This window comes from Seriola lalandi, unplaced genomic scaffold (genome assembly GCF_002814215.2).
Source record: "Seriola lalandi dorsalis isolate HSWRI2012SDOR001 ecotype SW California unplaced genomic scaffold, Sedor1 jcf7180002054832, whole genome shotgun sequence".
Classification (NCBI taxonomy): domain Eukaryota; kingdom Metazoa; phylum Chordata; class Actinopteri; order Carangiformes; family Carangidae; genus Seriola; species Seriola lalandi.
Window position 1 is genome coordinate 1,456,033 of NW_019525385.1, and position 9,296 is coordinate 1,465,328.

General features: G+C 45.7%; 1 protein-coding gene across 4 annotated transcripts in view; it reads right to left on the reverse strand.

Moving 5' to 3' along the window:
• The window catches only part of zmiz1a (zinc finger, MIZ-type containing 1a), a 99,306-nt gene extending 90,267 nt beyond the window's left edge, over nt 1-9,039 (reverse strand). For 3 of the 4 annotated variants that reach the window (XM_023426626.2, XM_023426625.2, XM_087179378.1), the window contains exon 1: nt 8,872-9,038. The gene's annotated coding sequence lies outside the window, so the exon portion shown is untranslated. Of the gene's footprint in view, nt 1-8,871 lie in introns of all 4 variants that reach the window. The other variant, XM_023426627.2, reaches the window with a different exon arrangement.
• Nucleotides 9,040-9,296: the final 257 nt, after the last annotated feature.

Here is a 9,296-nt window from a genome sequence, read left to right on the forward strand (position 1 = left end):
GCCGTCACACCACACAGGCTTAGTCGGCGGGACGAGATCTGCTCTGTCATGTTTCTGTCAGACACGAACCAGTTTGGTCAGAAAGTGACACCGCAAGTTAAGACATACCTCGAGCTGTGACTCTCACCCTGACTGACCTGGGGGAGGAACAGGAGACCTTGCATGCACTAAATCCCCATTAGTGCTCTTTTCTTTCAAACCAGGAGGCTGTTCCTCACTGAATAATGAGGCAGAAAAACACACAAGTCTGAATCCACAGTAGAGGGGCTGATAAAACTACGTAAGAGAGTTCAGTAGCCACTGATGCCTCTGCACAAAACTCTACATATGACCTCCGCACAACGACTCCGCCACTCTACTTTGAGGAGCAACATGCAAAAAAGAAGATGAGAGGAGAGAAGAAAAAGGAGCTAATTATAGCCTCCCAGCAGGATGCCCAGAAACAAACTTGATTATCATCATCGTCAAGAAGGCACAAAGGAAACCTGCTGCCTCCCCCCTTCCACCACAATCCAATAGAGAGGCTTTTAGCCTTCGTAATGATTTAGAAAGTGACAAGTCAAACAGATTTACTGTGACAGCCTGAAAGGGACCAGCAAGAAGACTATTATTGCTCACGTGACCAGACCTCCTAACCCTTCTCCTATTCCCCTTCTCCTACACCCCCCCATCCCCTCCCCTCACCACCCCTTTCTGCCTGTTCTAGGGGACAGCGAAGAATAAAGCTGCCTCAATAGAGGCAGGCAACAAGCCTATTCAATTCCCCCCTCGCTCAACACGAGCCCCCTTCAAATAAGAGGGAAAAGCTCTGCTTTGTGGAAGTTAGTTACTTAAAGCGACAGTCCCCCCGATAAGGATCTGGTCACGGAAAACTTGTGGCACAGAGTAAACGGAGATACCTTTGTACAATTTTAACACCATTACCCAAGGTTTATCAGATTTAATGAGCCATGAATGTGAGGTGAAATTTTCAGCTTGCAGGAGCAGCTGACAACGTTTCTACAGCAGCCTTGGCCCTTTCACTGGCCATGAAACTCTATTAAAACACTTATTAAACTGCAAAGGAGGATCATTAAAAAATGGAAAACATTAGGCAACCATTGCACCACACTTTTCATTATTAGTAGTTTTTGAATAAATAGAGTGCTCTTGCTGCTCGTCTTTTCCTTCCATATTCATCGGAAGGTATCTTTTGTGCCCTGAGTGACAGGATCTACATTTGACTTTCATTTCCATCGCCCTGAAATATGGAGCAAATTTATGTTTGAGTAGCATCAGTCCCTTCAGGCCTGAGACGCTCTGCTTGGTGCAGTCATTATTTTTTTCTCCTTTTTCTGGAAGGTGAAAAACACCTTGGCTGTTCTGAGCTTTGAAAACAGAGCCACCCCTAAAACCATCAGAGCTGGCGGCAGCGGGATGTGTGCGAAGAATTCTCAAGAAGCAGAGACCCTTGGGCTACGCAGATTCAGTTTCCCCCTTTCTGGCTTCCAAAAACAAAGGAATTCCAGAGAAAATCAGGGCAGGACCTCACCCCAAGCCACCACCGCTGCTACTACCCCCACCTCCCTCTCTTCTTGCTCTCTCGCTCTCTCACACACACACACACACATTTCATGGCTACATGCACACACACAAACACAGAGCACAGCAAAGGTGATTTCATGCAACCATCATTGAGACACACCCCCTATCTTGTTATACAATCATGTTGATTTGACATCAGGGGAGACATGACAAGGTTACAGGGATATGACAAGGGGAAGAGGATGTGAGGTTATGTGTGTGTGTGTAAATGTGTGTGTGTGTGTGTGTGTGTGTGTGTGTAAATGTGTGTTTGTGTGTGTGTGTGTGTGAGTGGGGGGGGGGGTATAACATGCTGTTTGGCCCTAATTCATATTTCAGAGCCACGTCTGTCTGCTGTTGTTGCTGACCATCGGTAAGTAGAACACAGTTACACATCAGCGCGCTCCATTCAGACTGCAGCTACACAAATTAGCGGGATATTGAGCAACAGCCTCAAGAATTGGCGGGTTGGGGCTGTGGTATGAACACTGCCCCTCCAGCTCCCCACCCACCCATTACAACCACTCCTCCAAATATACGAGCCAGACATGAAACGTGTGATGTCCCCTCACGTGTGTCTTTAACAATGTCAACACATGCCATTCAGCTTCCACTGAGCTCCCACCGGGCGGCCAAGTAAAGGTTACTGGATGGCTGTGAAAGCAATATGGCTGAGATGTGTAGTAACTAGTGTAAGTAATCCGGAGTAATGGGTGGTTGTTGGGATGGGAGCAGACACAGAGGAGCTCCCATTAGTTATTTCCACTGTGTATTTTACTTGCAAATTGACTGAGGCAACATGAATTAAAAAAAAATAAATGTAGGAAGTGATTAAATCCACAGCCTCTCCCTCATCTTGTGTTCCTCAATCATCTCTCATAATTTGATCATTTCTGCCAAACGCATACTGTAAAGGATGCTAGATACACAAAACAACTTCCATCAAAACATATTTAAGTTAAAGTAAAACTATTTGTTCACAATAAATACTTAAAAATTGTATTTTCTCCAGCACACTTATTTGTGAATAGTAACCCAGCAGCCTTTAAAATCATAAAACACATGGGCCCTTGCTGTTTTGTCAATAATGTTTGCCAGATAATTAAAGAGCCCTGGGAGACAATGATAAACATTGTTTAGAGGCTGATCCCTGGCAAGCGCCAAGCAGTGTATCATTGCTGTCTCCGGAATACACACGATTAGCCTGGTCTCATTACTGATATAATAAACGACGTGGCTTTGGTTTGCAGGGAGGACGCACTTGCAACAGGGGCAGATTAGAAAAAGTGGTGAAACACGTCTCCTATTTAATAGACCTGGGATAAAAAGAGAGATGGGTTATCTGCAGTGTGACTGCAGATAATGTTTGTGATATTTGCCAAGTCAGGTCTGCAGCCAGTTATAGTACTTCCAACCATATATTTTAAATTGCTGAGATCACAGTTTAATAAAGTGGACTTTTACATTCTTTGCTTCCTTTATTTGTTTCACTCTGCGTCAACCCCTACCTTCTCCTCTCTCTCTCTCTCTCTCTCTCTCTCTCTCTCTCTCTCTCTCTCTCTCTCTCTCTGTGAAGTTAATGCTGTAGCTCAGCCCCAGCCCACCAGCCCGTCTCTCTTTACAGTTGGTGTATCCACACAGAGGTTTAAAATATGCCCCTTTATCTGAGCCGCCCAGGCGGGAGAATGAAAGGGATGTCAGTCCTTAGAACCCTGGGAAAGCGCCTGGCTCAACCGCCAGTGTCAAAACCGAGGGGAGGGCACCAAGCGGGCAAACACACTGCACACAGTAATAGACTTTTTCTGTCAGTGAGCAATGTCGGGAAGCGGTAAGAAAACGGTCTTAGTAGGGCAATGGAGCTCAAGATTTTATGGCTTTATGATTTGGGGGCTCTCCATAACAACCACAACTGGCTTTATTAACAGAACAGAAGCACGACTGGAAAATCAACATCCAGTGTACGACCTTCCCCCTGCCTTAAAACTGAATCCTCTTCCACAAAAATACCTTTTTATTGTTTGCTTGTTAAAACTAAATATGAAAACCACTGTTCAATATTGACCAGATTTCAACCTTTGCACTTGCATGTGTAAGAATTAGCATTATCTGAGAGCAGATATTGCATGACTCCCTCTCTCCCTCATAACTGACATCGCAGGCAAAGAATAAATGCTGTCCCTTTGCATTAGTAAATCCTGGTTAATTTACTTTGTCAGAAAACAAGGAAGTATGTATCCCTGGAGGCCATGTTGGAGACAATTCGACCGCCTTCAGAGAATCTCTGCCATCGCTCTCTCCATCTCCCACGCAACCTCCACCAGAAAATCAGCATCACCGTGCACTCTGAGAGACAACAGTGCCGACTAGACAAGAGCCTGTTTATAGCACAAATGATATTATAAACACAGCATGTGGCGTATTGTCTTTAGAAAAAGATTCATTATAGGCTATAAGCTAGAAAGATTTGCGACATGCTGTGGAGAGGGTAACTAAAGTGTATGTAAAATTAATTTGCATAATCTGGAGTCCTCTTCAAAACGCATTTCTGAAAACATAACAGGTTTGAACTTACTGACTCAACCCAGCAGGCACTCTTCTTTGGCTGGACTGGTTAGTGTAATACCTGGCATGAACTCCGGCTGCATGAGAGCAAGCCCGAGCACAGTCCTGAGTGGCTGTCTGGCGAATGAACCCATGTGGGACACTGTGTAAGGTGTGAAGACCTCTTGGAGGAGGCTGCAGTCTGCGCTGGCTTGCAGGCATGCTCCGGTATCAGGAGAGACAAGGCAAACACAGCAGATCGGTACTGAAACCGTAAACCCACTGACCCAGCATGAAGAGGGAAAGGGGAATAATTAGTGACTGTACTCACAACTCAAAGGAGAGGGAGAGAGAGAGAGACGAGGAGAAAGGAGGGAGTGGGGGGGGGGCACACACAACACACACGCACAAACACACACATACACACAGAACACGCAGTTGGAGGATGAGGACAATGAGTTTGTTTAGCTTAAACAGGATTTATAAGCCAAACAGACACACGCCAACGCCACTCACTCAGACACATACTATCTCTTTTTCTCTCTATCGCTACCCCGTTCTCTCGCCGTCTCACCAACACAGACACACAGCTGAGACAGGCTCTGTGAGGATTTCATCAGCAGTAAAAAAAAAAAAAAAAAAAAAAAAAAAAGTGAGGGTAATTGCTTGCGATGGTGAGAAATCTTGAGTGCAGGCGGCAGCGGTGGGCGAATGGATGGATGGATGGAGGGAACATTTTGTTCCTCCTGTGCGGGCTCTGACTCTCATATTGTTCCCGGTGAGGCCGGGTGTCATTTATGATTCAAGGGCCCCAGCCTCTCGGCGGATGGGAACAGGACATGGCCATTGTGACGTCCCATGCGCTCGTTTCTCAAAAAACATCAAATCAAACATGCATGAGACAGGGACAGGGGTGGGCCAGCAACTTCTCTCTTCACTCCCTCCCTCTCTGCACTCTGTTTCACTCTCTTGTCTCAGGAAAAAAAAAAAAAAACACTTAGTAGAAGACTGTGTCTCCATGACGTTGGGAGAGTTCAAGGTTGAAGCGACAGCTCTTCAGAAACAGGAGTTAAGCTGATGTTTCGCTTATATTACACCACTTAACCAGATATCTGTCTAACCACACAACAACTGACAGACAATGCAAAAAGACACAGCAGCTCAATTTCAAGGCACAATCACATTATGTTTGTTTTTAATACGGAGGAGCTTCCTTAACAGCACCGCCCTTCACACACCTGGGAACAGCACAGCTACGGCTACTTCTACGGTTGGTCGCCGAACAACACCGTTTGTTTTTACTTGAGGTTATACGCCTTGCTCAAAGACTCAACAGTGACTGTCCTGACTTTCTCAGCCACCTCAGGCGTTTAAACCAGCCATGCTTAAGCCACAGACCACACCACTGTGCCAAGGTTTGCAGCTTGAAGGACAGCGGTGACAGGCATGTGGCACTGAGGTTTTACTTATCCCCGTGCCTCATGTTGGTCCGCTTTTTGGCTTCCTACACCAACCTGATGTCATCACAGTCAGTCAGCCATGGATGAGTTATATCTGCTGGGTGCTTCATTTTCTATGTATTAGTGACACTGCAATTATCAGGTTTAAACTTGTAGAGAGCTTGACTGCAGACTTATGGGTAGAATTACAACGGCGTTTAGGAAGTAGTTAAGTGTCTGACACGAGGGCACAACCTCAGCTCCAACTGAACATTTCAAGTTGTAACTCCCTCTAAGCCCTTGTGCTCAAAATTAGTCTTTAAAATGCACCGAGGCAACACAAGTTTTTCCTTATTAAAAGCCATATGGGCACATTGAAAACAAAGGCTCAGTCTAGATGAAGAATACTGCCAAGTCGAACCACAAGTGAGACAGAAAGAGGGAGAGGGAGACAGACAGAAACAAAGGCTGACTTCTGCTCGGGACATGAGTAGGTGGGTTTGGGCTGATGTCGAGACACCAGACTACAAGAATCCAAGTCAAGCGAACAGGCAGCAAGTATTTCACAGCACTCCTCGAACCAACACGAGCAGTTAGATGAAATGTCAGGCTGTCAAAACATTGATTAGCGTTCACCAGGTTTTAAGCACTTAGCAGGCTGCAGCTGTGCCAACAAACAGTAAACAGCAGCAACTTGTTAAATTGCTGAGTAACAAAAACCTAATTACTCAGACACAAGTAATTAGTTGTTTTTCCTGTACATACTTCTAATCAGTATTAGCTCGCTGCTTCGCGGAGGTTCAAAGATATGGAGTAAGGTGCAATCACTCCGTTTCTGCTTTCTGTGAATAATCAGCGCGCGAGATCGAAGAATAGCTGCAGGTGTTTGAAGCTGAATTTGTTATAAAACTTGTTGCAGCCTGATCCTTTTGAAAAATGATTAAATGGTGATAAAGAAATGTTGTTAAAACTCATGAGCGCTCTGATTTTATAAAACGAATTCAAATATCTGATATTTTCAAAACAGCCACATTGTAAAGTCTTATTTCCATTCTCTCCATAATTGGTTTAAGAAACAAACTTGCTTCCTTGTCTCGTCTTTACGTCGTCTTCCTCATGTTTAGCTGCAACTTCTACCACTGCCAGTGCATTGTTGTCTTTCACTATTTTCGCAGCACATTTCCGGCATCATCCCTTCCACATTACGGCATAAAGGGCCAGACAACCCAGTGTCAGTGCTTGCATTTGCACCCAGCACCATATTAGATGGCCTTTGAAAACACCCAAATTTGATTTCAAAGTGAGTCTACCACAGCCTTTAGCTTGCTTAGTGAATCAGACACTCTTCTGTCTTGTCTCACAGCCTGGCCGGCTGGCTGGCTGGCTGGCTGACTGGCTGGCTGGCTGGCTGGCTGGCTGGCTGGCTGGCTGGCTTTTTGCACAGAGGCCCCAGGAGGGACAACAGAAGGAAAGAAAACTCACACATACACACACACACACAAACAACACACACTTCCAAGTTTCAAACAGTTGCAGATGGCTTTAATTCCTTGCCCTCTTTCTTTCACATTTTATCAGGTAAGCTACTCTGAACAAGCGTGCCTTCTTTTCATGCCTTGCTGAGATGACTTAACGTTGCTTCGGTTCGTCAGAAAGAGATGGAAAAAAAAAAAAAAAAGAAAGTCGAACAGCACTAATTAATGTGGTGCGGCTGACAAGTGTTGCTGCTGAAACAATTTCATTACATCACCAATTTAAATTACCGAGGAAGGAGACACTGGAGGGTGCACCCATTCAAAATCTGTTTAACCCACTGTCTTAGACATGTTGGGAGTGGACACAATAAAATAAAATGAACACCTGCAATCCAATGCAATACTCCTGCAATAAATACTGACTGAGCTAAGCCTGTAATGTTTAATTGCAGTTGAGACTGTGTCAGATTTCTTAGAAAACAGGTCTTTTGAGATGACTGATTTGATGCTGGTGATGACAGAACATCCACTTGTTATCTTACCTGATGATAACAGAATGGCAGCACATGCAGTAAGATATGGGTGGTTGTAGATTGGATACTGTTGTACGATTTGGTATCTACAGCTTCACAACAAAAGCATGGGATTGCTGGGCTGTACCTGATCACTCTCTCTTCCACTTCAGCACCTTATTAATGAGGGTAAAGGCTCTTTATTGGCCACCCCTCCTAAAGTTTAGCTGTCCTGTAGCAGGGTGCACGGGTAATGAAAGAGTGACAGTCTCCTCCTCCTCCTCCACGTCCCGCCGGGAGCCCCCTCTCTGCTGCGCTCTGCCCCGGCTGGCCTCACATCCAGACGGGAGGAATTTAATGGGGAGGGTCCGCCAGACTAAAGGCAAAAAGGCTGCGCTGCTGAGTCAAGCAGCCCATCCACACTCCGCTGCAGAAAGGCTAAAAAAATTTGGTACTGCTTGTCTCTATCAAGGATTCTGAGAGTTTCATGTCAAGGAAACCAGATGTTATTAGTACTGAAATTTTTTCAAGGGTGCATGCACTGACACCTGAGCTGAAATATCAATCAAATGAAATCTATTGTGAAAGTAAACTATTTCTCACTTTACTAGGGTCCCATTAGGGGCCCCAGAGGGTCCCAATGACCTCACATTGGGAGCCACTGATCTTTGAATGATCCCTGACAGGATCCAATCAGTGTTATCAGTCATCAATCATGATGGCAAAAGTCAGTTAAGCTGCGTTACATGGTGTTGTCTAACAGAACATAGCAGAGTAACATATGGACATGCCTGCTAGTTGCATTACAACAGGTAGCCGATAATAGCCTTGAAGGGAGTCAACAAGCCCAGACACACTGCTGACTGTTAGCTAAATGACATACATTCTCAGTTTAGCCCCAACCAAGCCATCAGCTGATCGGCCAAGACGAGACACACACAGACCTGCAATCATTGAGTTCCTAACACATTCCTGTCCAGTGTCTTCAAAAAAAATGCATACACCTATCTTGAAGTAATCCTGCAGACACGCGCTGACTTTCGCTCCAGCTACAACAACTCGTCTACACAAGGCAGAGCCGTGGGATATACCGCACACACAAGCCTGAATATTACGCTGCGTTAACCCGCTCTGTTACCGCTGAGGAAATCTGCCACCCGACTCCAGCCCCCTCACCCCCGACACGAGTTCATCAGCGGCTGTTAAAGGTTTCTAAGAGGTCACCCTATTGTTAGCAGGTAGTATCTGTCCAGCGGGAGGCAAACCCCATCTTGAGCAACACACAGGCACATTCAAACCCCCGCTCTGCAACAAAAAAACACAGCCAGTCGCGAAACTTACTTTCAGCTCGGACCTCGGTGGCAAATCCGCGTATTGTTCCTCCAGCCCTCGTGTTTACGGTGCTCCTCTCTCTCGGTCTCTCCACTTCACAAAGACGACGTGAGAGCCCCGGAGACGGTGTGAGTGAGTGACTGAATCAACTACCGTAGAGCACGGCAAGTTGAAGTGTCAGATTACACTGGCTATTCAGTTACCAGCGAGAGCCGTGCTCGGCGGTCGTTACGAAAATGCGACCTAGATTCCCGCGGAAGGACACCGAGTGTAAAAGTGTAACTACACGCTAATAGGCTGCTAACGGCACATTTCACACTGGAGCGGACTGCAGCTCACAGCTCCAGCTATTGTCTGGTTCTGTGTCATTACAGCGGTGTTACTTCACTCATGCCTGCTGTAATCACACCAGTAGTTACTTAATATTGCTTAAT